Source organism: Lepidochelys kempii, chromosome 7 (assembly GCF_965140285.1).
Source record: "Lepidochelys kempii isolate rLepKem1 chromosome 7, rLepKem1.hap1, whole genome shotgun sequence".
Lineage (NCBI taxonomy): Eukaryota > Metazoa > Chordata > Testudines > Cheloniidae > Lepidochelys > Lepidochelys kempii.
This window is the reverse complement of record NC_136386.1, coordinates 53,778,529-53,799,840: the sequence shown is the minus strand read 5'-3', so window position 1 is coordinate 53,799,840 and position 21,312 is coordinate 53,778,529. Positions and strand designations below refer to the sequence as shown.

General features: G+C 45.5%; 1 protein-coding gene and 1 pseudogene across 17 annotated transcripts in view; one reads left to right on the top strand and one right to left on the bottom strand.

Moving 5' to 3' along the window:
* The first annotated feature begins 5,978 nt into the window (after positions 1-5,978).
* The window catches only part of USP54 (ubiquitin specific peptidase 54), a 279,027-nt gene continuing 263,693 nt past the window's right edge, over positions 5,979-21,312 (top strand). For 13 of the 17 annotated variants that reach the window (XM_073352834.2, XM_073352844.2, XM_073352849.2 and 10 more), the window contains exons 1-2: positions 5,979-6,151; positions 20,673-20,921. The gene's annotated coding sequence lies outside the window, so the exon portion shown is untranslated. The other 4 variants (XM_078853769.1, XM_078853771.1, XM_078853770.1 and 1 more) reach the window with 4 other exon arrangements.
* On the bottom strand, positions 9,289-9,742 carry LOC140914602 (large ribosomal subunit protein uL24 pseudogene; annotated as a pseudogene).

Sequence of the window (21,312 nt, the reverse complement as noted above, 5' to 3'; positions counted from 1 at the left end):
ATAATAGTCATAGACTGCAGAGGTCCATATTCCTGACCATCCCTTGTACTGGATAGGCAACTTGGCTGTAGGCAAGTTAAGAGTTGGCCTTAAAGGGTTGCACTGTCACTTGGGCCCCTGGGTTGATGAATTTGGGGTCCACGAGGGATTGGTGGATAGCTGACACCAGTGCTCCAATGTCTCTCCATGCAGTAATCTTCCTCCCACCCACACTCACAGTTTCCCTTCGCTCTGTGGGTATTTGTGAGACATGTGGGCATGAAGGATCTCGGTGGGATCCCTGGGTGAGGAGTTGCAGTTGGGTGGTGCTCTTGGGGCTGTTGGCCTTCATATGCCCAAGCTCATTACATTTAAAGCATCACCCTGCTGGCTGTGGGCTGGGGCGAGGTGGGTGGTTGGAGAGTAGGGTGGTGGGACAAGAGGACATTTGGGGTCTCCTTGGCTGTTTGGAGGGCTCCTCCATGAGAGGTGGGGCCTTGGGCTGACTCTGATGGTGGGGTGTTGTCTCAGGTTGCCCCTTCTGGTATCCGCTCCAACTGCTACTAGCTTTCTTTTTCTCTGCCACCTCCACCCATTCGGCTCTGATCTCCCCCACCTCAATTACAGTTTTGGGCTTCCCATCTAATATGTACCTTTGTATTTCCTCAGGAACATCCTCTAAGACCTGCTCCATTTGTATGAGGGGAGACAGATCTTCCAGAGACTCAACACTTGCTCCTGATGTCCAGGCATCCCAATTTTTTACAATGTGGTAGGCGTGTTGGGAAAATGCCACATCTGGTTTCCACCTTAGAGCTCTTAACCACCGACGAGCATGCTCGAGTGTTAGCCCCATCCTAATTCTGGCCTTCTTTTTTAAAAAGTTTGTACTAGTTAATGGGTTCTTTAGGCATTTCAGCTGCCATCTCTGCTAAGGGTCCACTGAGTTGTGGCCTCAGCTCCACCATATACTGGTCTGTAGGGATGTTGTATCCAAGGCAGGCCCTTTCAAAAATTTTCTAAGAAGGCCTCTGTATCATTGCCTGCCTTGTATGTGAGGAATTTCTTGAAATGGGGAGTGGTATCTGGAGGAAGACTGTTAGAGCTACCTGGCTGAGCAAGCTTAGCCCTTTCCAGCTCTAAGCGCTTCAGCTCTGTCTCTGCTTCTAAGCACTCTGCCGCCATTTCCCCCTCCAAGCGCTTTGTCTCTCTCCTCTCCTCCGCCTCCAAGCGCTTCTCCTCCGCTTCTGCCTCCAAGCGCTTCATCTGTAGGAAGAAATTCCTGTCTTCCGCAGTTAGAACTTGGTCTGGGTTAAGGGCATCCTTCCATCTTGGCACCTGGATCTCAGGTTGGGGAGGGCTGACCATTCCCTCCGGGAAAATCTCCAGTCCCACATCCCCTCCCTGCATTTCTGTCATGGAGCTGGATGTCTGGGCTTGATCTGGGTCTGTCTTCTCTGTGGCATGCCGCTTTGGGAAGACTGGTTGCTCTAGGGTTTTGGTGCCCAACCGCAACCTCATGCACAGGGCTTTCCTACTCTAGCTTAGCTAGTTCGTTGCCACAAAGCCAGGGGAAAAAAATAATAAATTGCTTGTTGGACTCCCTGGCCTTGAAGGCTAAGTCCTCTGTGTGTCTGTTTCCGCCTAAAGGCAACAAAGAAAAGAAAGAGGGCGGAAAGAGAAAACAAAAACCTCCCTGGCTTTGCAGGCTGCCAAAAGGAAAAATGTGTCCTTTTAAAATCCTGAGGTCTGTGCCTCTGGTTCAAAATGATCCCACCGCTCTGCCACCACGTCAAGGTTAATTCCCCATTCTGGCACTTCTAGTGCAGAAGGTGGGGGCCCGCAAGGATTCTAAAAAGTAATACTGGCCAGTCCAGGCTTGCATCAAACTCCAAAGGTTACAGCTTTTCTCTGACTTTGGATTAGTAGATGCTGCCACCACTCAAGTGCAAAACCCCTTTGAGAGCCCAGGAAGGCACACTTGGGAATTCCTTCGTGTGTGGTACCCTCAAGCCCTTTCACCCCCCACCCCTCCAGGGAAGAGCTAAGAAAAAAAGAAAGAAAAGGAAATCAGCTGTTGCCACCAGCTAATTAAACAACGTGCACAAACCTCTAAAAACACAAATATCCAATTCTGTTCTTAAAAAAGGTAAATTTTATGAATAAAAGAAGAAAGAAAATACATCTGGGAATACATCTGGCTATTGCTAAATTTTTAAAAGAGCAACTACAAAGGATTAAACACCAAGAATAGCTTTCTTGAGGTCCAGCTTAAAGGTTACAAGCAAAACAAATGCACCGGGGTTAGCACAAAGGAATCCACAAACCATAACAAAATAAAAGGGAGAAACCTAATCACATCTTCCTAAACATTTCCTGATCCACTTACATATCTGGAGTTTTAAATGAGTAGTTTTGAGGTATGATACAGATGATTTTTTCGTACCTGGCTCAAGCTTCTTACCTGATAGCTGCTGCCCTGTCCACTTCTCTCTGGTGGAACAACAACAGACAGACAAAAGAGGAGTCTTTTTTCAATTTTAAAAAGTTCTAGCCTTCCCACTGGCTCTTTTGGCCAGGTGCCCACTTACTTCCTTTTACCTATGCATAGCAGTGAGACTTTTAAACCCTTTACAGGTAGAGCAATTAGGGAACAGCTACTAGGAGGGATTTTATAGCTACTGGTTGGTTGAGTGTCCATAAAAGGGATCTACCTCCACCCCTGTTCATTTATCACAACTTCAAACATTTTAATGGAAGTTTATCAGTTTTCAGTAAAAACTAGAAACTTGAAATATTTTGGTTTGCAAAAGTTTTGTTGAAAAAGATGGAAAATTTTAAAAAATTTTCTGTGAACATTTTTAAAAGGCCATTTTTCATTGAAACAAATTTTGATTTAAAAATTTTAACCAGCTCTCCTTGGGGGAATGTAAAGCTGAGGCTGTGCCAAAAAAACCCACCAGAAACGGTCCACTGCATAAAAAAGTTATGGGAGAAGGTTGTAAGTGTGGGGATGTCACAGCCCTTTAGGAGGGAACTGAACCATTGTAGCTGTTACTGGTCAGCTGATTTCAGCTGTGCTTTAAAGGAAGGCACCTGGGCCTCAGGAGGCATGAGACCCTTACTACCTGGTCCCTGGTAACATGGAGCCTGGGAAACCTAGGATTGCCAGAGTCCCCTGGAAGGAGAGGGAGGGAAGCAGGAGCAACAGGCAGGGGTGGCAGGTTTATATAATTTTTGGTGGTGTCCAGAATGGGTCCAAGTCCTGCCCACCACCTGCCTAAGGCTCTGGGAAGGAGTTTGGGTGCAGGAGGAGGTGTGGGCTCAGGGCTGGGGGAGGGGTGCAGGCTCTGGGAGGGAGTTTGGGTGCAAGCTCTGGGCCAGGGCAGGAGGTTGAGGTGCAGGAGGGGATGTGGGCTCTGGGCGGGAGTTTGGTTTGGGGCAGGCTCTGGGCTGGGGCAGGGGATTGGGGTATGGGAGAGGTGCGGCGCTTATCTCAGGTATCGCCTGAAAGCGACCTGCACACCCCTCTGGCAGTGGCTCCTGGGCGGGGGTAGGTCTCCGTGCGCTGCTGCCTGTAGGCACCGCCCCCACAGCTCCTATTGGTTGCAGTTCCCAGCCAATGGGAACTGCAAAGTCGGTGCTCAGGGCAGGGGCAGCACGTGGAGACACACGTCCAGGGCTGCAGGGACGTGCTGGCTGCTTCCGGGAGTGGTGTGGCCTGAGAGAGGGCAGGAAGCCACCTTAGCCCCACAGTGCTGCTGGTGGTGGTGGCTGGGGGTCCCCGGGCCCCTTTAAATCACCCAGGGGTGGCAAGTGGGGCCAGGAGACGCTCCAGGGGAGGCGTGCAGGGGTGGCAGGTGAGGCCAGGGGAGAGACCAGGCCTGGAACATTGATGGAACTGGGCCCTCAGGCCCTGAATATTCTTGGAACATAGGCATCACGGGCCCATATCACTTGCCGACCCTAGCAATAGGACTACCAGAGCCCCCTGGGATGGGCGGTAGAAGGAACTGGAGAATTAAAGGGGGGAAAACCCCCTGGGAGCTGTAGCCCAGGGTGAACCAAGGAACTGTGTTTTTGTTCATCTGACTGAAGTTTGGACAATAAAATGACATAAAAGAAAGTGTGTTTGTGTCAGTGAGTCCTTAGCAGGCTGGAGAAGAGTTGTTACAGGACAAAACGATGGTTCTGTTGCATTACTCTGAGGATGCAGAGATGTTGAGTCTCTTCTGATCCAGAATACATGTTAGGTAAAGTATGTTAAAAAAGTGGGGAGGGGATGCAATAAGTGTAGGGGCAGTATTGAGGTGCTTTATGCAGAATCCTACTGGGGTAATCATTACCAACTGAGGAAAGGGGTGCATTGAGGAATTCTTCGCCTGCAGTCAGAGGCACACTGTGGATAACAACCTTGCACATAAGGGCAAATAAGGAGTCTATGGACTTCCCATTTCTATTAAGGGTGATGATGAGGTGCATAGGCAGTAATCTCCTTACACACCATTCATTGTAGGGAAACCAAGGCCATGTCCTCAAAGAGGAGGAGGGACAAAGGGATCAAAAATCACCTTTCTACTGGCAAGCCTGGGGACAGCCCACAAGCTCCTATGCAAGGACTTCATCAGGACAAGTTATGCTTCTCGCAGATGCTATACAAATTCAGTTATATTGAATATTAACACAGTGCTTTAGTCAAATTGCACAGTGTCTGTCTCAAATGAGTAATTGCTTCAATATTCTATTATAAACACCCAGCCATATTTCAATGTGTCTGACGCTAGTTTGGAATTAGAACTGCCTTGTAACTACTCTCCCTAAATGTTTCTCTTAACTGAGTTCCCCAGAGTACCTTGGAGCTTCCTTTCCCCATTCCTGTCTTCCAACCTGGTTGACTTGGGCAGGGTACTGTTGGGGACACTGGGGCATGGCCACTAGGTAACTCAAGGGGATGGAAGACTACGAGTGTCGATGAAGCCCCCTTGCACGAGGCCCAGGTGTCCTTGGCCCCCCTCCCGCCTGGAGACACTCGCAGCAGCTCTGCGTACTAGTCCCAAGTGTCCTTGCCCCCCCCGCACACATAGCAGTTATGCTGAGAATCTGCAACAATATGTTGCAGCTTCAGACTGCCTGAAACTAAGCAAGGCCAAACAGGGGAGATATGGAAGAACAATGCTGAATAAGGCAGCTTTATGTATAGTTTAACAAATGATACAGAGAACCAGGGAACTAGCTGGGAACTGGATTGGCTAGCTATATGGATACTTGGGGCAGCTTGCTATTGGAAAAGTATGCTGGGAAAAAGGATGTATAAAAGCCTGTGTAACTTCCTGCTCTGGGTACAGGATTTGAGATTCAAATCTCCCTATACCTTTTTGAAGCTTCAAATAAACTTTTCTGCTTCTCCACACCCTTGTGATTATTGGGTGTAGCACACCGGGTAACAAACCAACTTCAGCTGTTGTTTAGCCTCTTGGCACTGGGTGCTGGCAATAGTACCACGGCAAGCTGAGAAGTCCAGGGTTCCCAACCCCTGCTGCAATTGTCCAGCAGGCACGCGTTGTTGATGTTGTGAAGCTCCCAGAGGCGTGTGACAATGCGACACTCTGGCTGCCTAGGAAGGCAGAAGAAGTTCTTAGCTCTAGTGCCTCTGAGGGAGCTGTCAGGGTGACCCCGCGCCATGGGGTCCCGCCACAACCCCACTTCGAAGTCAATCCCGCGGTGTGTGGGGCGCGGCGGAGAGCCGAAGCGGATTGGGCAGGAGGAACCCCGCACTGCAGGCGGAAACGAGAAGACGTCTTTTCTCATCGCCGGCGCCCCGCCGCGCCGGTCCCATGCTTTTCACCTCTGCATCCCCGCCCCCGCGGCTCCTTTAGGCCCCGCCCACTGCGCGCTCCGTTCGCCGCCATGTTGTGGCTCTACGCAGTTGCTTTTCCTCTAGCTCCTCCCCTCTTCGGACCCCTTTTCTCGCGAGAGACGGGTGGTCGGGCGCGCTCTCTCCCTCCCCTTTTCGGAGCCGGTTCTCGCGGAAGCGATGGAGGCGTTGGGCTAGTTCTCGCGAGAGCTGGTTGCCTTGGCTCCCCGTAGCCATAGTAGCGAGGGGAGGGGGACGAAGCGAGCGAGGATGCTGCGGGCTCCGTTGGGACGCGTCTCTGGCGGTTGAGCAGTTACGGCAAGTGCTAACTTCCATGAGCCCCCTTTGCCTGGGGGTCCCGACGCACCCCGGGAGCGGAGTCCGGCAGCCCCGGGGGATCCGGCCCCTATGTCAGGGTGCTGGGCCCGTTCTTCCCTATCCCAGCCCCAGGGAAGACAGCGACCCCCTGTCCCCGGGGAGACCTCTGCCCCCAGAGCAACGACCCTGCCCGGGGTGGGAGCCCCCTGCCTCCAGGAACAGCCGTCCCTGCAGTGCTGTATCCTGGGGCAAGAGGCGCCTGGGGGGTTCCCGGGAAGTTGGTGGGCTCGGCAGTGGCGGTTCCCCAGGCGGTGAGTGTGTGAGAGGGGTCTAGCTCCTACGGAGCGCGCAGGGCCAGAGGTCTGTGGGTGCTAGTGCAGTGGGGCACTCCGGGGGTATCAGTAACATGCGGTTCAAGGGGTGTCAGTAACAGGTGGGGTTTAAGGGCAGTTAGTTTGTAAGCAGGACTGAGAGATGAAGCCGTGAAATGAGTACTGGCACTGGGGTGATGCAGACAGTTGCTGTACAGCAGTTCTTATTCACTGCTCAGGAGCAAAATAATCCCATGTGTACAAATGTACCACATTCACAAAAACACGTTTTTGTTTTTTATTGAGCAGAAAAGATGCTCAGAATCTGACTTTTACAAGTGAAGGGAAAACCACTAATAAACTATCAAGCTCTTTAAATCAATTCCAGCATGACATGGAATCCATTTGCGGGAGTGAATTCAGCCCCGCATAAGTGGATTGAAATCAATGGGAGTTGTTTATACCAAGGCTGAAATGTGGCATGGCTCTAACCTGCATTCAGGTTGCAGGTGAGAAGAGTTATGTGTATGTTTAAGTCACGAATTTGGTGAGCTGCTAATAGTTAAAGGGGAGTCAGTAACAAAACAAAAAACAAAAAACAAAAGAGTTCCAGAAGCTAAGAACATCTTCTAGCAAGAGGGAATTTTGAAGTTAGCATCACTGCTGTTAAATTATATTAGTTAGCAATTCTTGATAAGTGAAAGAGACAGAACTGCTGCATAAGTTTGAGATTGAAAGAAACTGGTTTAAAAACTAGAGGCTTGTTTCCTCCTTTTGCATTGAACCAAGGAATGGAAAAAAAAAAAAAGGCTTTTCTGAAAGGGAGAAAGCTGTCTGCCTTTGCAGGGTATGATTTTGTTTGAATCTGTTCTTTCTGTGAGAAGATTATGTCTGTTTTCTGATCATTGAGGATTAGAGTCCTAAAAATAAACCAAAATAATGCACACCTCCTGAGCTCAAAAAGTTACACACATCATGGTTTTTTGCTGCCTCAGTGAGTGAGGAGAGAACCTGTTACGGGCATTAAAGGGGTAGAAGTGGGTGGTTGTGTATGTAAATTTTCAGGTAGCTGTTGGTATTACAGAGCAAACTAAGGTGCAGTAATTATGAAGATGTATACAAATTAGAAGGAAAATACAAAAAGAGCTTCATTATATGATCTCTGGGGCAACTTGAAAGAATAAGTAATTTTAGAATAATTCTGAAAACAAGTTTCTTTAAACATACATTACTGTTCATTCTCAGAAAAGGAACTAAGACTGAAAGATTCCTTGGTGCTATAGATTGGATATGAAATAGCACTTGAGCGTCATTTGAAAATGATAAATGCAGAATTAACAATGACTGTTTTTCTCTCTAGAAGAAAGAAAGTACTTTGGCAGTACTGAAAATTAAATTGGTGAAATAATGCAAACTTGAACAAGAAAGTTTTAAAATATAATTGACAAAACACCATGAGCTAAAATAATTTGGAACTGGTCCATGTAGAGCAGCTCTCATTTAGGAGGTGAAACTAGTAATGGCAAGATCTCCAGATTGGATTCTCCAAGAACTCTGCTGCAGTACCTAAATTTGCGTTGCATATTCATTTGTATTGAATTAAATATTTGTCCTTCAGCTCTGTTCACCTCTAGGTGGTGCCTGTCAGACAGGTTTGGGTCACATTGCTCACTGAGTCCTCTTCCTTCCGCCCCCAGCACTCCAGTTAAACTTGCATACTGTTACAGTCTTAGTAGAGAGTTGTGTAGTTTTGTTTATATTAGTGACCAGCTGAAAGAGAATCTAGCTCAATGCTCTGCAGCCAATTCAGGCAAAGCATGTTATGCCCTCCCTCCTTCTGTTTTGGGTTATGTAATGATATTAGTCCATTTTGGGGCTAGAGCCGCAAGTTCATTAAGATGGGTAATGTAAATCCAAATCCTCTTTTATCCAACTCTCATGCTATTTAGCATTAAACCTACTTACATGAGTTTTAACGCAGAATACCCTGAATGCAGAAAGTGTTTTAGTTCAAGTTGGTAAGTGCTAAAAACCTCACTATTATGCTTTCAGTCTCTAGTTAACTCTCAGTTCCTATGTTGCACTTATTTTTTGTTTTATTACAGTAGCTCCCTGTGATCAGGTGCCTGAGATGGGCCACACCGAGAATGCCACACTCAGGGCGCACTGCAAGAAACACAGCAGACAATCCCCAAAAACTTGTGGTTTATTTTATAGAGTCACCAAATCAACATAAAAAGAGCTTCTGTAGTATCACACTGGTTAACAAGAAGCCAAACACAGCCCCCATTAGATATTCTAGCCCTTGGCTCCAATGGAGGCAAACAGGTCTAATACAGTGATTTTTAAAAAAGGAGAGAGTTATTGAATGGTTAGGAATCACATATATACAAGTGATTTTTTTCAGTGTTCATAAAGCAGATTTGTAGCAGTAATGTTATATCTGCTAATTTGCAAAAGTTTTATTGGAATTATCCCAAGAGGACAGAATCCAAAGACCGTTTAGATGTAAAATCTGGTAGTCTTTCAATGCATTTTCCAGGGTATTCCAAATAACTACTTGGAAGATCTTGCTTGGCCCTGCGGCTTAAACTTTGTCTGCTCAAAGTTCAGCAGACTAGAGATGAAAGGATCAGGCCTGAGGTTTCTCTTTATAGCTGAAGCAGGTTCTTCAAGTGCTTTGAGCACAGCATCTGACTGAGGATTCTTTGCTGAGCAGATGTAACCCATGTGCCTAATAGGGGAGATATCTCTTTAAGAGACCTATGGTGAGTGGAGGTAGGAATGAGTTGTGTCTGGGTCATTGTTCACACACAGAAGACCATTCTATTTTGGCATCTTTTCAATGGTTCCTTCCTTGTATTTGCCCCTTTCCTTGCCCGCTTGGCGAGACTTTGCTTTGCGTTCCAAGATCTTTTTGCGATCCTTGTCCAGTTTTAGCCTAGTGATCACCACCTTGCTAGGATGGATTCCAACGTGGACTGTTGTGCCATTGGCCTTCTCATGCTATACGCGTTCAATGTAGATGACGTATTTTTTTTCTGTATACCTGGACTACCATGCCGATTTGCTGGCCTTTATAATGTCCCCGGACAACCTGGACTTTGTCATCTTTTTGGATGGGCATGGAGCTGACATTGTATTTCTGCCTTAGCTCCGTGGAAAGGGGGGAAGACATGATCTTCCTGTGAATGTGAGAAGGTGCATGGAAGTGCCTCTTGCGGTTCTTGCTGCTGTCCAAGGTCAAAAAAAGATTGAACTTCATTTTGGCCCAGTGCTGGCTCCACAGCCAGAAGTTTCTGGAATTGGGTGTGGTAGTTTTGGGTATGCTACAATAGGTTCCCTGTTGCTGGGGTCAGACTCCACAAGGGCAAGCAGTCAGGGCAGCTGCTTTACAAAGTGCCATGTGCTTTATGTGTGTTGGGAGAAGCTGAGCCCGGAGGAGCAGAAAGCAGGCTGTTTTCCCTAACTCTGAAGCATCTTGCAGCAGGTTTTTTTTTTTTTTTTTTTTTTAATTTAATCTCTATACTTAACTGAATGGCTGGTTAACCAGTTAGCTGACTGGCTAACAGTGATTTCAAAAGAAGAGTCTGCATGGATTCTCACTGAAGATACCTACAAGCAAGTGGAGGGAAGATGTTGTTTTAGACTCAGCGGACAGTATAGATTTGTTTCAGAGTAGCAGCCGTGTTAGTCTGTATTTGCAAAAAGAAAAGGAGTAGTTGTGGCACCTTAGAGACTAATAAATTTATTTGAGCATAAGCTTTTGCGAGCTACAGCTCACTTCATCAGATGCATTCAGTGAAAAATACAGTGGGGAGATTTATATACATAGAGAACATGAAACAATGGGTGTTACCATACACACTGTAATGAGTGATCACTTAAGGTGAGCTATTACCAGCAGGTGTTAGCTCACCTTAGGTGATCACTCTCGTTACAGTGTGTATGGTAACACCCATTGTTTCATGTTCTCTATGTAATAAATCTCCCCACTATATTTTCCACTGAATGCATCCGATGAAGTGAGGTGTAGCTCGCGAAAGCTTAAGCTCAAATAAATTGGTTAGTCTCTAAGGTGCCACAGATACTCCTTTTCAGTATAGATTTGGTGATCAAAAATTCTGAGACTCAGATAAACTTAACCTAAGCTTTTGGAAACTCTGAGTTGCTTCTCACTGTTTCTGTGGGAACTGACCTGTTCAGATTTTAATTTTTCTTTACTTGTGTTTATGTAGAACTATAAAGATAATATATGTGGATTATAAAATAGCTATGTTATGCTGAAAAAATTAAATTATAAAATCTTATAATAAAGAAACAAAGTTGTTACTTAATTAAGTTCATTCCTTTTGTTCCTTTTGGGACTTGGATGTGGGGAGGTTGACCCTGTGCAATCCTTGCTGAAAATCCTTAGAGACTGAATTCTGGGTCTCCAGCTAAGTTTCTATGGGAGTTTTGTTATTTAGGCAATGAAGTGAACTCTAGCCCATCCAAAGGTTACAAATTGGAGCCCGAACAGGCAGGGACTTGAGGATTGCTCAGAGGTCACATCTGATTTTTTTTGAGGAATATTACAGCAGTTATAAAAGAATTTGGTGGTGGTGACTATTATTGAATCTTTACACTGTATTAATATTAAGATAATGGAAATTTGTCCACACATTTTGGGCATGTTGATTGTACAGCAGAAATTAAGAGGGCTGTTAGAATCTTTGGTCATGTGACTAATAGGAGGAGGGTGAAGGGAGAACAAAAAGATATGATTCTTTGTGAATTTGAAGATCCTGTTTCTGTGATACACATAGGACGGAACGGTGTGTTGCAGAAGTTAGGGCAGAAATGGGATGTGACTCCTATTCATTTTGAGGTTTTGTCATTCATATCCACTGGTTCTGTGCCCAGAGTACTTTAGTGCAGGGATCAGGGATATTATGTGTATTCCGACAGAGGGTTCAAGACTGAGACATGGGCTGTGGTTACACCTGTGCGTGATAAACAGACTAGGTGGTTAACAGATACTACACCAATTATAGACTGAGGTCCAGTTGAAGCCTCTACTCCTGCTGTGAGTCTCCCTCCTGACAGGCAACATCTTCTGTTAGAGAGGGTGCTGAAATCTGAAACTGTGACTGGTGTGAAATTTAAACCAAAATGTTCTTTGTGTAATTCACCCAGATCCAATGCGAAAAAGTTTTTCCTACTATCCAACCTAAACCTCTCCTACTGCAACTTGAGACCATTGCTCCTTGTTCTGTCATCTGGTAGCACTGAGAATAGTCTAGATCCATCCTCTTTGGAACCCCCTTTCAGGTAGTTGAAAGCAGCTATCAAATCCCCCCTCATTCATCTCTTCTGCAGACTAAATAATCCCAGTTCCCTCAGTCTCTCCTCATAACTCATGTGCTCCAGCCCCCTAATCATTTTTGTTGCCCTCCCCTGGACTCTTTCCAATTTTTCCACATCCTTCTTGTAGTGTGGGGCCCAAAAGTGGACACAGTACTCCAGATGAGGCCTCACCAATGTTGAACAGAGGGGAACGATCACTTTCCTCGATCTGCTGGCAGCGCTGCTACTTATACAGGCCAAAATGGTATTAGTCTTCATGGCAACAAGGGCACACTGTTGACTCATATCCAGCTTCTTGTCCACTGTAACCCCTAGGTCCTTTTCTGCAGAACTGCTGCCTAGTTGCTCAGTCCCTAGTCTGTAGCAGTGCATGGGATTCTTCCATCCTAAGTGCAGGAGTCTGCACTTATCCTTGTTGAACCTCATCAGATTTCTTTTGGCCCAGTCCTCCAATTTGTCTAGGTCCTTCTGTATCCTATCCCTAACCTCCAGCGTATCTGCCACTCCTCTTAGTTAGTGTCATCTGCAAACTTGCTGTGGGTGCAATCCACGCCATCCTCCAGATCATTAATGAAGATGTTGAACAAAACCGGCCCTTGAGGCACTCCGTTTGATACCGGCTGCCAACTAGACATGGAGCCATTGATCACTGCCCGATGATCTAGCCAGCTTTCTATCCACCTTTATAGTCCATTCATCCAGCCCATACTTCTTTAACTTGCTGGCAAGAATACTGTGGGAGACAGTATCAGAAGCTTTGCTAAAGTCAAGGAATAACATATCCACTGCTTTCCCCTCATCCACAGAGCCAGTTTTCATCATAGAAGGCAATTAGGTTAGTCAGGCATGACTTGCCCTTGATGAATCCATGTTGACTGTTCCTGATCACTTTCCTCTCTTTGAAGTGCTTCAAAAGTGATTCCTTGAGGACCTGCTCCATGATTTTTCCAGGGACTGAGGTGAGGTGGATTGGCCTGTAGTTGCCTGATTTCTTTAGCAAAGCTTTTGACACGCTCTCCCACAGTATTCTTGTCAGCAAGTTAAAGAAGTATGGGCTGGATGAATGCACTATAAGGTGGGTAGAAAGTTGGCTAGATTGTCGGGCTCAACGGGTAGTGATCAATGGCTCCATGTCTAGTTGGCAGCCGGTGTCAATTGGAGTGCCCCAGGGGTCGGTCCTGGGGCCGGTTTTGTTCAATATCTTCATAAATGATCTGGAGGATGGTGTGGATTACACTCTCAGCAAATTTGAAGATGATACTAAACTGGGAGGAGTGGTAGATACGCTGGAGGGCAGGGATAGGATACAGAGGGACCTAGACAAATTGGAGGATTGGGCCAAAAGAAATCTGATGAGGTTCAGTAAAGATAAGTGCAGGGTCCTGCACTTAGAACGGAAGAACCCAATGCACAGCTATAGACTAGGGACCGAATGGCTAGGCAGCAGTTCTGCGGAAAAGGACCTAGGGGTGACAGTGGACGAGAAGCTGGATATGCGTCAGCAGTGTGCCCTTGTTGCCAAGAAGGCCAATGGCATTTTGGGATGTATAAGTAGGGGCATAGCCAGCAGATCGAGGGACGTGATCGTCCCCCTCTATTCGACATTGGTGAGGCCTCATCTGGAGTACTGTGTCCAGTTTTGGGCCCCACACTACAAGAAGGATGTGGATAAATTGGAGAGAGTCCAGCGAAGGGCAACAAAAATGATTAGGGGTCTGGAACACATGAGTTATGAGGAGAGGCTGAGGGAACTGGGATTGTTTAGTCTGCAGAAGAGAAGAATGAGGGGGGATTTGATAGCTGCTTTCAACTACCTGAGAGGTGGTTCCAGAGAGGATGGTTCTAGACTATTCTCAGTGGTGGAAGAGGACAGGACAAGGAGTAATGGTCTCAAGTTGCAGTGGGGGAGGTTTAGGTTGGATATTAGGAAAAACTTTTTCACTAGAAGGCTGGTGAAACACTGGAATGCGTTACCTAGGGAGGTGGCAGAATCTCCTTCCTTAGAAGTTTTTAAGGTCAGGCTTGACAAAGCCCTGGCTGGGATAATTTATTTGGGGATTGGTCCTGCTTTGAGCAGGGGGTTGGACTAGATGACCTCCTGAGGTCCCTTCCAACCCTGATATTCTATGATCCTCCTCCTTCCCTTTTTTAAAGATGGGCACTACATTAGCCCTTTTCCAGTCGTCCGGGACCTCCCCCCATTGCCATGAGTTTTCAAAGATAATGGCCAATGGCTCTGCAATCACATCCGCCAACTCCTTTAGCGTTCGGACGCAGTGCATCCAGCCCCATGGTCCTGTGCTCGTCCAGCTTTTCTAAATAGTCCTGAACCGCTTTTTCTCCACAGAGGGCTGGTCACCTCCTTCCCATACTGTGCTTCCCAGTGCAGTAGTCTGGGAGCTGACCTTGTTCGTGAAGACAGAGGCCTAAAAAGTATTGAGTACGTTAGCTTTTTCCACATCCTCTGTCACTAGGTTGCCTCCCCCATTCAGTAAAGGGCTCACTCTTTCCCTGACCACCTTCTTATTGCTAAAATACCTGAAGAAACCCTTCTTGTTACTCATAACATCCCTTGCTAGCTACAATTCCAAGTGTGATTTGGCCTTCCTGATTTCACTCCTGCATGCCTGAGCAATATTTTTATACTCCTTCCTGGTCATTTGTCCAATCTTCCACTTATTGTAAGCTTCTTTTTTGTGTTTAAGATTAGCAAGGATTTCACTGTTAAGCCAAGATGGTTGCCTGCCATATTTACTCTTCTTTCTACAAGTCGGGATGGTTTGTTCCTGCAACCTCAATAAGGATTCTGTAAAATAAAGCCAGGTCTCCTGGACTCCTTTCCCCTTCATGTTGTTCTCCCAGGGGGTCCTGCCCATCAGTTCCCTGAGGGAGTCAAAGTCTGATTTTCTGAAGTCCAGGGTCATTATTCTGCTGCTCTCCTTTTTTCTTTGTGTCAGGATCCTGAACTTGAGCATCTCATGCATCTGAACTTAAGCTCAATTTTCTGAGCCTCACCAACACATTAGAGAACCACCAACACATTAGAGAACCACCTTCTGTGTACCTGACTACCACATTAGCCCAAGAGGTTGGTGGGGTAAAAGATACTGAATTGAACTCTTATGTACAAGATCAATTTTTTCATGGTTGTTGACATGAATCTTTTTAAAATAGACCCTTAATAAAAGGGATTAGTGGTGGTGGTAGAAAAAAGAGCATCTCTTATGCCACACTCCTTTTTGAGGTAAGATTCATTGAAAGGGATACTCCTGAGGGCATTCTGCGCCAAAAAATTAAAAAGTCTGCAAAATTCTGCAAATTTTATTTGTCAAATAAATGTGGAGACTCCAGCATGGCATTGGGGAGCACAGGCCACTGGCTGTACGGAGGTGGGAGACCACTGTGCAGCTCCTCCCCGGGAAACAGACTCAGTAGTGAGGCTCCACCCAACCCTGACACAGCGCAAGGGCAGGCCCTGGCCCAGAAACACCCGAGGGCCCGGCCCCTCTGTGCCAGGTGCATCAGGTGTGGGCAGGCAGGCTCAGCAATGCAGGATCCAATTGTGGAGGGACTCTGTGTGGGGCAATCTGGGTGCCGGTGGCTCAGTGGGGGTTCTGGGTGCAGTTGTAATGGAACTCTGCAGGAGGGTCCAGGTGAAGGTGGTTGGGGCTGGGTGGGGGTGTCTGCGGGGGTGGGGAGGTGGGGCTCAGTGGGTGGTGGGGCTCAGTGGGGTTGAGATCCATGTGCATCTGGGGCTCGGTAGGGTGGGGGTACGGGTGGCTTGTCAGGGTGGTCCAGGTGCAGGGGGAGTGGGACTTATTGGGGGGTTCTGGATGTGTGTGTGTATGGGAGGGTGAGGCTCCGCGGGAGGGTCTGGGTATGAGGGGGTCTGGATGCACGGGGTGCAGGAAGTGTGGGGCGGGGGGAGAGTTTGCAGAGCTTTCTACAGCTGGGGGAGAAATTTGGTGGTGAGTCTGACACAGCCCCAGCAGCTGTGCGGGGGAAGAGGAAGACCCGTCCTCCCCAGCCTAGCGAGGACTAGCAACTGAGCCTGGCGCAGGGTAGGAGCCACCAGCCGCGCCTTTTCCAGTCCTTCCCTCCTGTGCCACAGTGATTTACCTCTCTGCCAGCTGCCCTGGACAACCAAAACATACTGTTAGGGAAGGTCATATAACAGCTCTTGTGGCTTCCCTTTGCTTTCCTGTCAGAAAGTCGTTTTTCTGCGGGGAAGCAAAGAAATCTGTGGGGGACATACATTCGGTGCATGTGCAGTGATGCAGAATTCCCCCAGGAGTAAAGGGAGCACTTTGATAAACAAGAGAGAAAACTTTGACAAGAACTAGAAGAAAAAGGAAAGCCATTGCATAGGAGTCGTTTGCAGTTGATAAAGGCACCTGAAAATACTTCCAGTGCCCATGAAGAAGTCACTGCAGTAGACTGGAAGGAGAAATATCTGCAGGCTGAGCAGCAGTTGGTGGGACTGCAGATGACCAAGCCAAGTTCTGAAATGTCCATATCCGATACACGATTCCCTCCTCAAAGACCCAAAGAATTTAATAAGCAACACCAAGATTTAACAGAAGAAATTCTTTGTTTTAACTGGGAGTGAATAGGACATTTTCAAAATGATTATGAGAATTCTTCTAACTCCAACCTAGTACATCAGCAACTGAGTGGTAGACATTCAAATCAGAGCAAGTATGAGCCAGGAAGGAAAGAAACTAATAACTCTCAGAGCAAGGCTGCCAGAAGTTGGCCATGATAAGCAGGTCCCACTGTCTTTACCTAGATGGGTAAAGAGAACCTGCCTAATAGATACTGATTCTCAAGTGACCTGCATATATGAAACTTTCTATTATGAGCATTTATCTTATCAAAAGTTAGTCTATTGGCAGTATACTTCAGATAGAAGGGGCTGGAGGGCTAATTGTTCCATACCCGGGATATATAACCTTGAGGATTCAATTCTCAAAGTTCATCTGTGGGACTAACAAACAAGAGGTACTAGTCTTAGTTTGTCCAGATCAATGTATGAATCAACAAGGGTTGGTGCTCATAGGCACAAATGTGCTAAAATATCTTGTAGAACACTGTAAGAAGAAATGGGGTACTGAATTTTTAAGTACAGTAGAACCTCAGAGTTAGGAACACCTCAGGAATGGAAGTTGTCCATAACTGTGAAATGTTTGTAACTCTGAACAAAGTGCAGTTTGGGCTCCAGCTCCAGCAGATGACACTCCAGGCCAGGCTCCAGAAGCAGCTCCCTCCTCAGCACTGGCAATTTCCTTGCAGGCAGTTTCTTTCCCTGAGTTGGACTGAGTTTGCAAGCTTGTCCCACTCCTGCTGGGGATGTGTGTGAAAATGGCGCATCCACTTCCCGGTTGGGGGTGTGTGTTGAAAACCGCGTGTCCCCCTTCCGGCTGGAGGATGTGGGGGAAAGCAGCGCAGATCCCAGCGCTGCTCCTGCTCTGCCAGTTCTAACTGCCTTGGGCTGGCAGCGCCAGCGCCTTCAGCTCCTAGCTGTAAGTGGCTTCCCTGCATGTGGAGGTGAGGGTGGGGTGCAGAAGGGACAGGCAGCCCAGATGTGCCTACCTTTAAGATGCAATATAGGTACAGTACAGTATTTGCCCCCCCACACCCTCCCCCCCTTTTTTGTCTCTGCTGGTGCCTGATTGTTTACTTCCGGTTTCACATGGTGACCAGTGAGTCCATAACTCTGGTGTTTGTATCTTTGAGGTTCCACTGTAGTATTTCATTACCAAATGAGTAGGCTGAAACTTAGTCAATTTTTACTCAGTCAGAGGTTATAGCAAAAAGCTGACAAAGGGGCTGAAATGGTCTTGAGAGGAAGAAAATCAGAGACAATTGCACCTGGTACATCCAAAACAGTGCCAGGAATTCTGAAACTTGCTGTGAATGAATTGGAGACTGCTGTAATTCTGGAAGATCCAGGTGCTGCAATTGGACCCAGTGGACTAGCAGTTCTTTCTCAATTTGTTAAAGTCACTGGCTCCAGTATGAGAATAGGAGTACTTGTCAAAAACTTAACAAGGAAGGATGTCGTATTGAAACCTCACACTGGCATTGCAAAAGGGCAAGCAGTTGAATGGATAAAACCAGTGTCAGCCCACGTTTCAGCAGCATGGAGGGCCATATGAAACTTTAGCGCATCTGGCACGTAAATATGTTGTGACACTGGCTACAAAAGTGACGTGTGAATGCCTGTTCTCACTTGCAGGTGACATAAATAAGAAGCGGGCAGCATTATCTCCTGTAAAGGTAAACAAACTTGTTTGTCTTAGCGATTGGCTAAACAAGAAGTAGGTCTGAGTGGACTTGTAGGCTCTAAAGTTTTACATTGTTTTGTTTTTGAGTGCAGTTATGTAACAAATATCTACATGTGTAAGTTGCACATTAACGATAAAGAGATTGCACTACTTGAATGAGGTGAATCTAATCATTTTTACATTGCAAATATTTATAATAAAAATATAAAGAAAGCACTGTATACTTTGTATTCTGTGTTGTAATTGAAATCAATGTATTTGAAAATGTAGAAAAACACCCAAAATATTTAATAAATTTCAGTTGGTATTCTATTGTTTAACAGTGCAATTAAAACTATAATTAATTGCAATTAAGTTTTAAATCATGATTTAATTTTTGAGTTAATCAAATAAGTTAACTGTGATTAATCAACAGCTCTAGTAATGACTGAGGACAACCTTCTTACTTACATTGTGAAGACTGCAAAGTTGGATGCGGCTGGCCATAGATGGGTGGCAGCCTTGTCACTATATAACTTTGATCTAATTTATAAGTCTGGCAAAGCCAATGTTGATGCTGATGCTCTTTCTTGGCGACTAAATGGTATTCCAGGGATAAAGATGACATGGAGTGGACAGAAAGAATTGTTAAAATGTCTCTAATTCAGCCTAGTTCAGATGAGTGGGATAAGGAACTCTGCAAAGCAGTTATGAAAGTTCACAGTACTCTGCAAATCTCATGAGGAAGATTTGGAAGCTGAAGAAGAAAGATTAATACTTGTTGCTACAAGTTGCATAGAAGCCTTGCCTAGTAATGAAGAAAGCATATCACCAGAGTTTCAGGATCCAAATCCTTGGCCAGGAAGACCCAGTGCTCCAGACTCAGTTCCTGTTGATTGGAAAGTTTTACAAGGACGTGACAAATGTATAGCCTGTGTGATTGACTTCCTGCAAGCAAGATATTGTGGATTGTGTCTCAGGTGCGCTGCTGGGATGGCTGCTGGGATGGCAGTGTTTAAGCAGGGGAGAATGTAACCCATATGCCTAACATGGGAGATGTCTCTTTAAGAGACCCATGGTGGGATGGGGGAAGTAGGAATAAGTTGAGTTTGGGTCATTGTTACTAGGCAGATTTAGCACTCCACATCCAGAAGTTTCTGGAATTGGGTGTGGTAGTTTGGGGTATGCTACAATAGGTTCCCTGTTGCTGGGATCAGACTCCACCAGGGCAAGCAGTCAGGGCATCTGCTTTACAAAAAGCCATGTGCTTTGTGTGAGTTGAGAGAAGCTGAGCCCAGGGGAAGCAGGCTGTTTTCTCTAACTCTGAAGCATCTTGTAGCAGGTTTTTTTATTTTTGTTTGTTTTTTTAATTTAATCTCTATAGTTAACTGAGTGGCTGGTTAATAAGTTAGCTGACTGGTTAACAGTGATTTCAGTAGAGGAAGAGTCTGCATGGATTCTAACTAAAGATACGTACAAGCAAGTGGAGGGAAGATGTTTTAGACTCGGCAAACAGTATAGATTTGGTGATCAAAAACTCTAACTGAGACTCAGATGAACTCAACCTAAGCTTTTGGAAACTGTGTTTCTGTGGGGATTGACCTGTTCAGATTTGAGTTTTTCTTTATTTATGTTTATGTAGAACTGTGAAGATAATGTATATGGATTATAAAATAGGCATGTTATGCTGAAAAAAATTAAATTTGTTTCTTTATAAAATCTTGCGATAAAGTTGTTACTTAATTAAGTCCATTCCTTTCAGGACTTGGATGTGGGGAGGTTGACCCTGTGCAATCCTTGCTGAAAAACCTTAGAGACTGAATTCTGGGACTCCAGCTAGTTTTCTGAGGGAGTTGGGTTATGTAGGCTCTGGAGAAGGGCAATGAAGTGAACTCTAGTTCACCCAAAGGTTAAACATACACTGTCCCATCACTTTGAAGTTAACATTCTATTTACTATGCATACACAGGTAATGCAGTTACACTGATTAACATAAGGCAACTGCTGGTCATACATTGTAACATGGATAGATAAGCTGAAGACAATATATGTAATATTGTTAATTTCATACAGTGTCTCACGTCTTTGATCTTAAGGTTGACTGAACACAATCACATACATAATATAAAGGTGTGACACAGCACCAGAAAGGGTTACATAACTACCAGGCTAATTGACCCAGGCTCAACCTTTAAAGACCTATTAAAGTATATGTAAATTGTAATTAGGGCCATTTCAAGTTAGATTAGAGCTTTGAAATGCAAACCTGTATTGTTAGAGAATTAGGGGGTAATACTAATTGTATTTGTTTACATATATAGTATATTGTTAGAGGTTAACAATGTAACCAAACAGTTCTGTCTATCACTGTATTCTGTTAATTCAGAGATCAAAAGGAAATGTTAACCTTTAAATGAACTGTGAATGCAATGATATCATTGTCTTAATTTCTCTTTGAAATATATGATGAACTACCTGGAAATGGAAGGAGATAGGCAATTGCCTTATGTTAATCCACGTACCTAATTACTGGTGATGCTTAGGAAATAGGAGGTCTACTTTACAGCTAGGGTAATTGCCTATTTTTCACCCAAGGACTGCATGCTGTCAAGAGGCTGCCTGGGAACTGTATAAAGGGCTCTTGGGACCTGATCGTTTCATCTCAGATCTGCTTAAGCTTCATCAGGGGAAGTGTGAGCCAAAAGACAGGTCTTCAGTTCCATCTGGATCACCCTGATACTGGACACTGGATTGAATCTATGGACTAATTCTGAAAGAATCCTTTGCAACTCTAAAGGTCACCATCTCCACTATGAAATTGACTTAAGAACTCTGTTCATGCCTGTATGTATAATGATCTTTTAACCAATACGCTCTCTGGTCTTCTTAAATAAATTTTAGTTTAGTTAATAGGAATTGGCTGTAAGCATATATTTTGGTAAGATCTGAAATATTTGTTAACCTGGAGGGTAATGTGTCCGATGCTTTGGGATTGGTAGAACTTTTTATATGATCAACAAGATTTTCAGTAATCCTCATCATATTTGACTTGAATGTCTGGGTGGGAGCACAAAGGCTGGGTTGCTTTAAGGGAACTGTATTTTTGGCTTCTGGGTAACCAGTAAGGTATTGTGGAAGCTGTTTTGTTGCTGGCTTGGTGAATCTAAGTATTAGAATAACCACCAGTTTTGGGGATTGTCTGCCCCATTATTTGCAGTTTACCCGAATTGAGCAA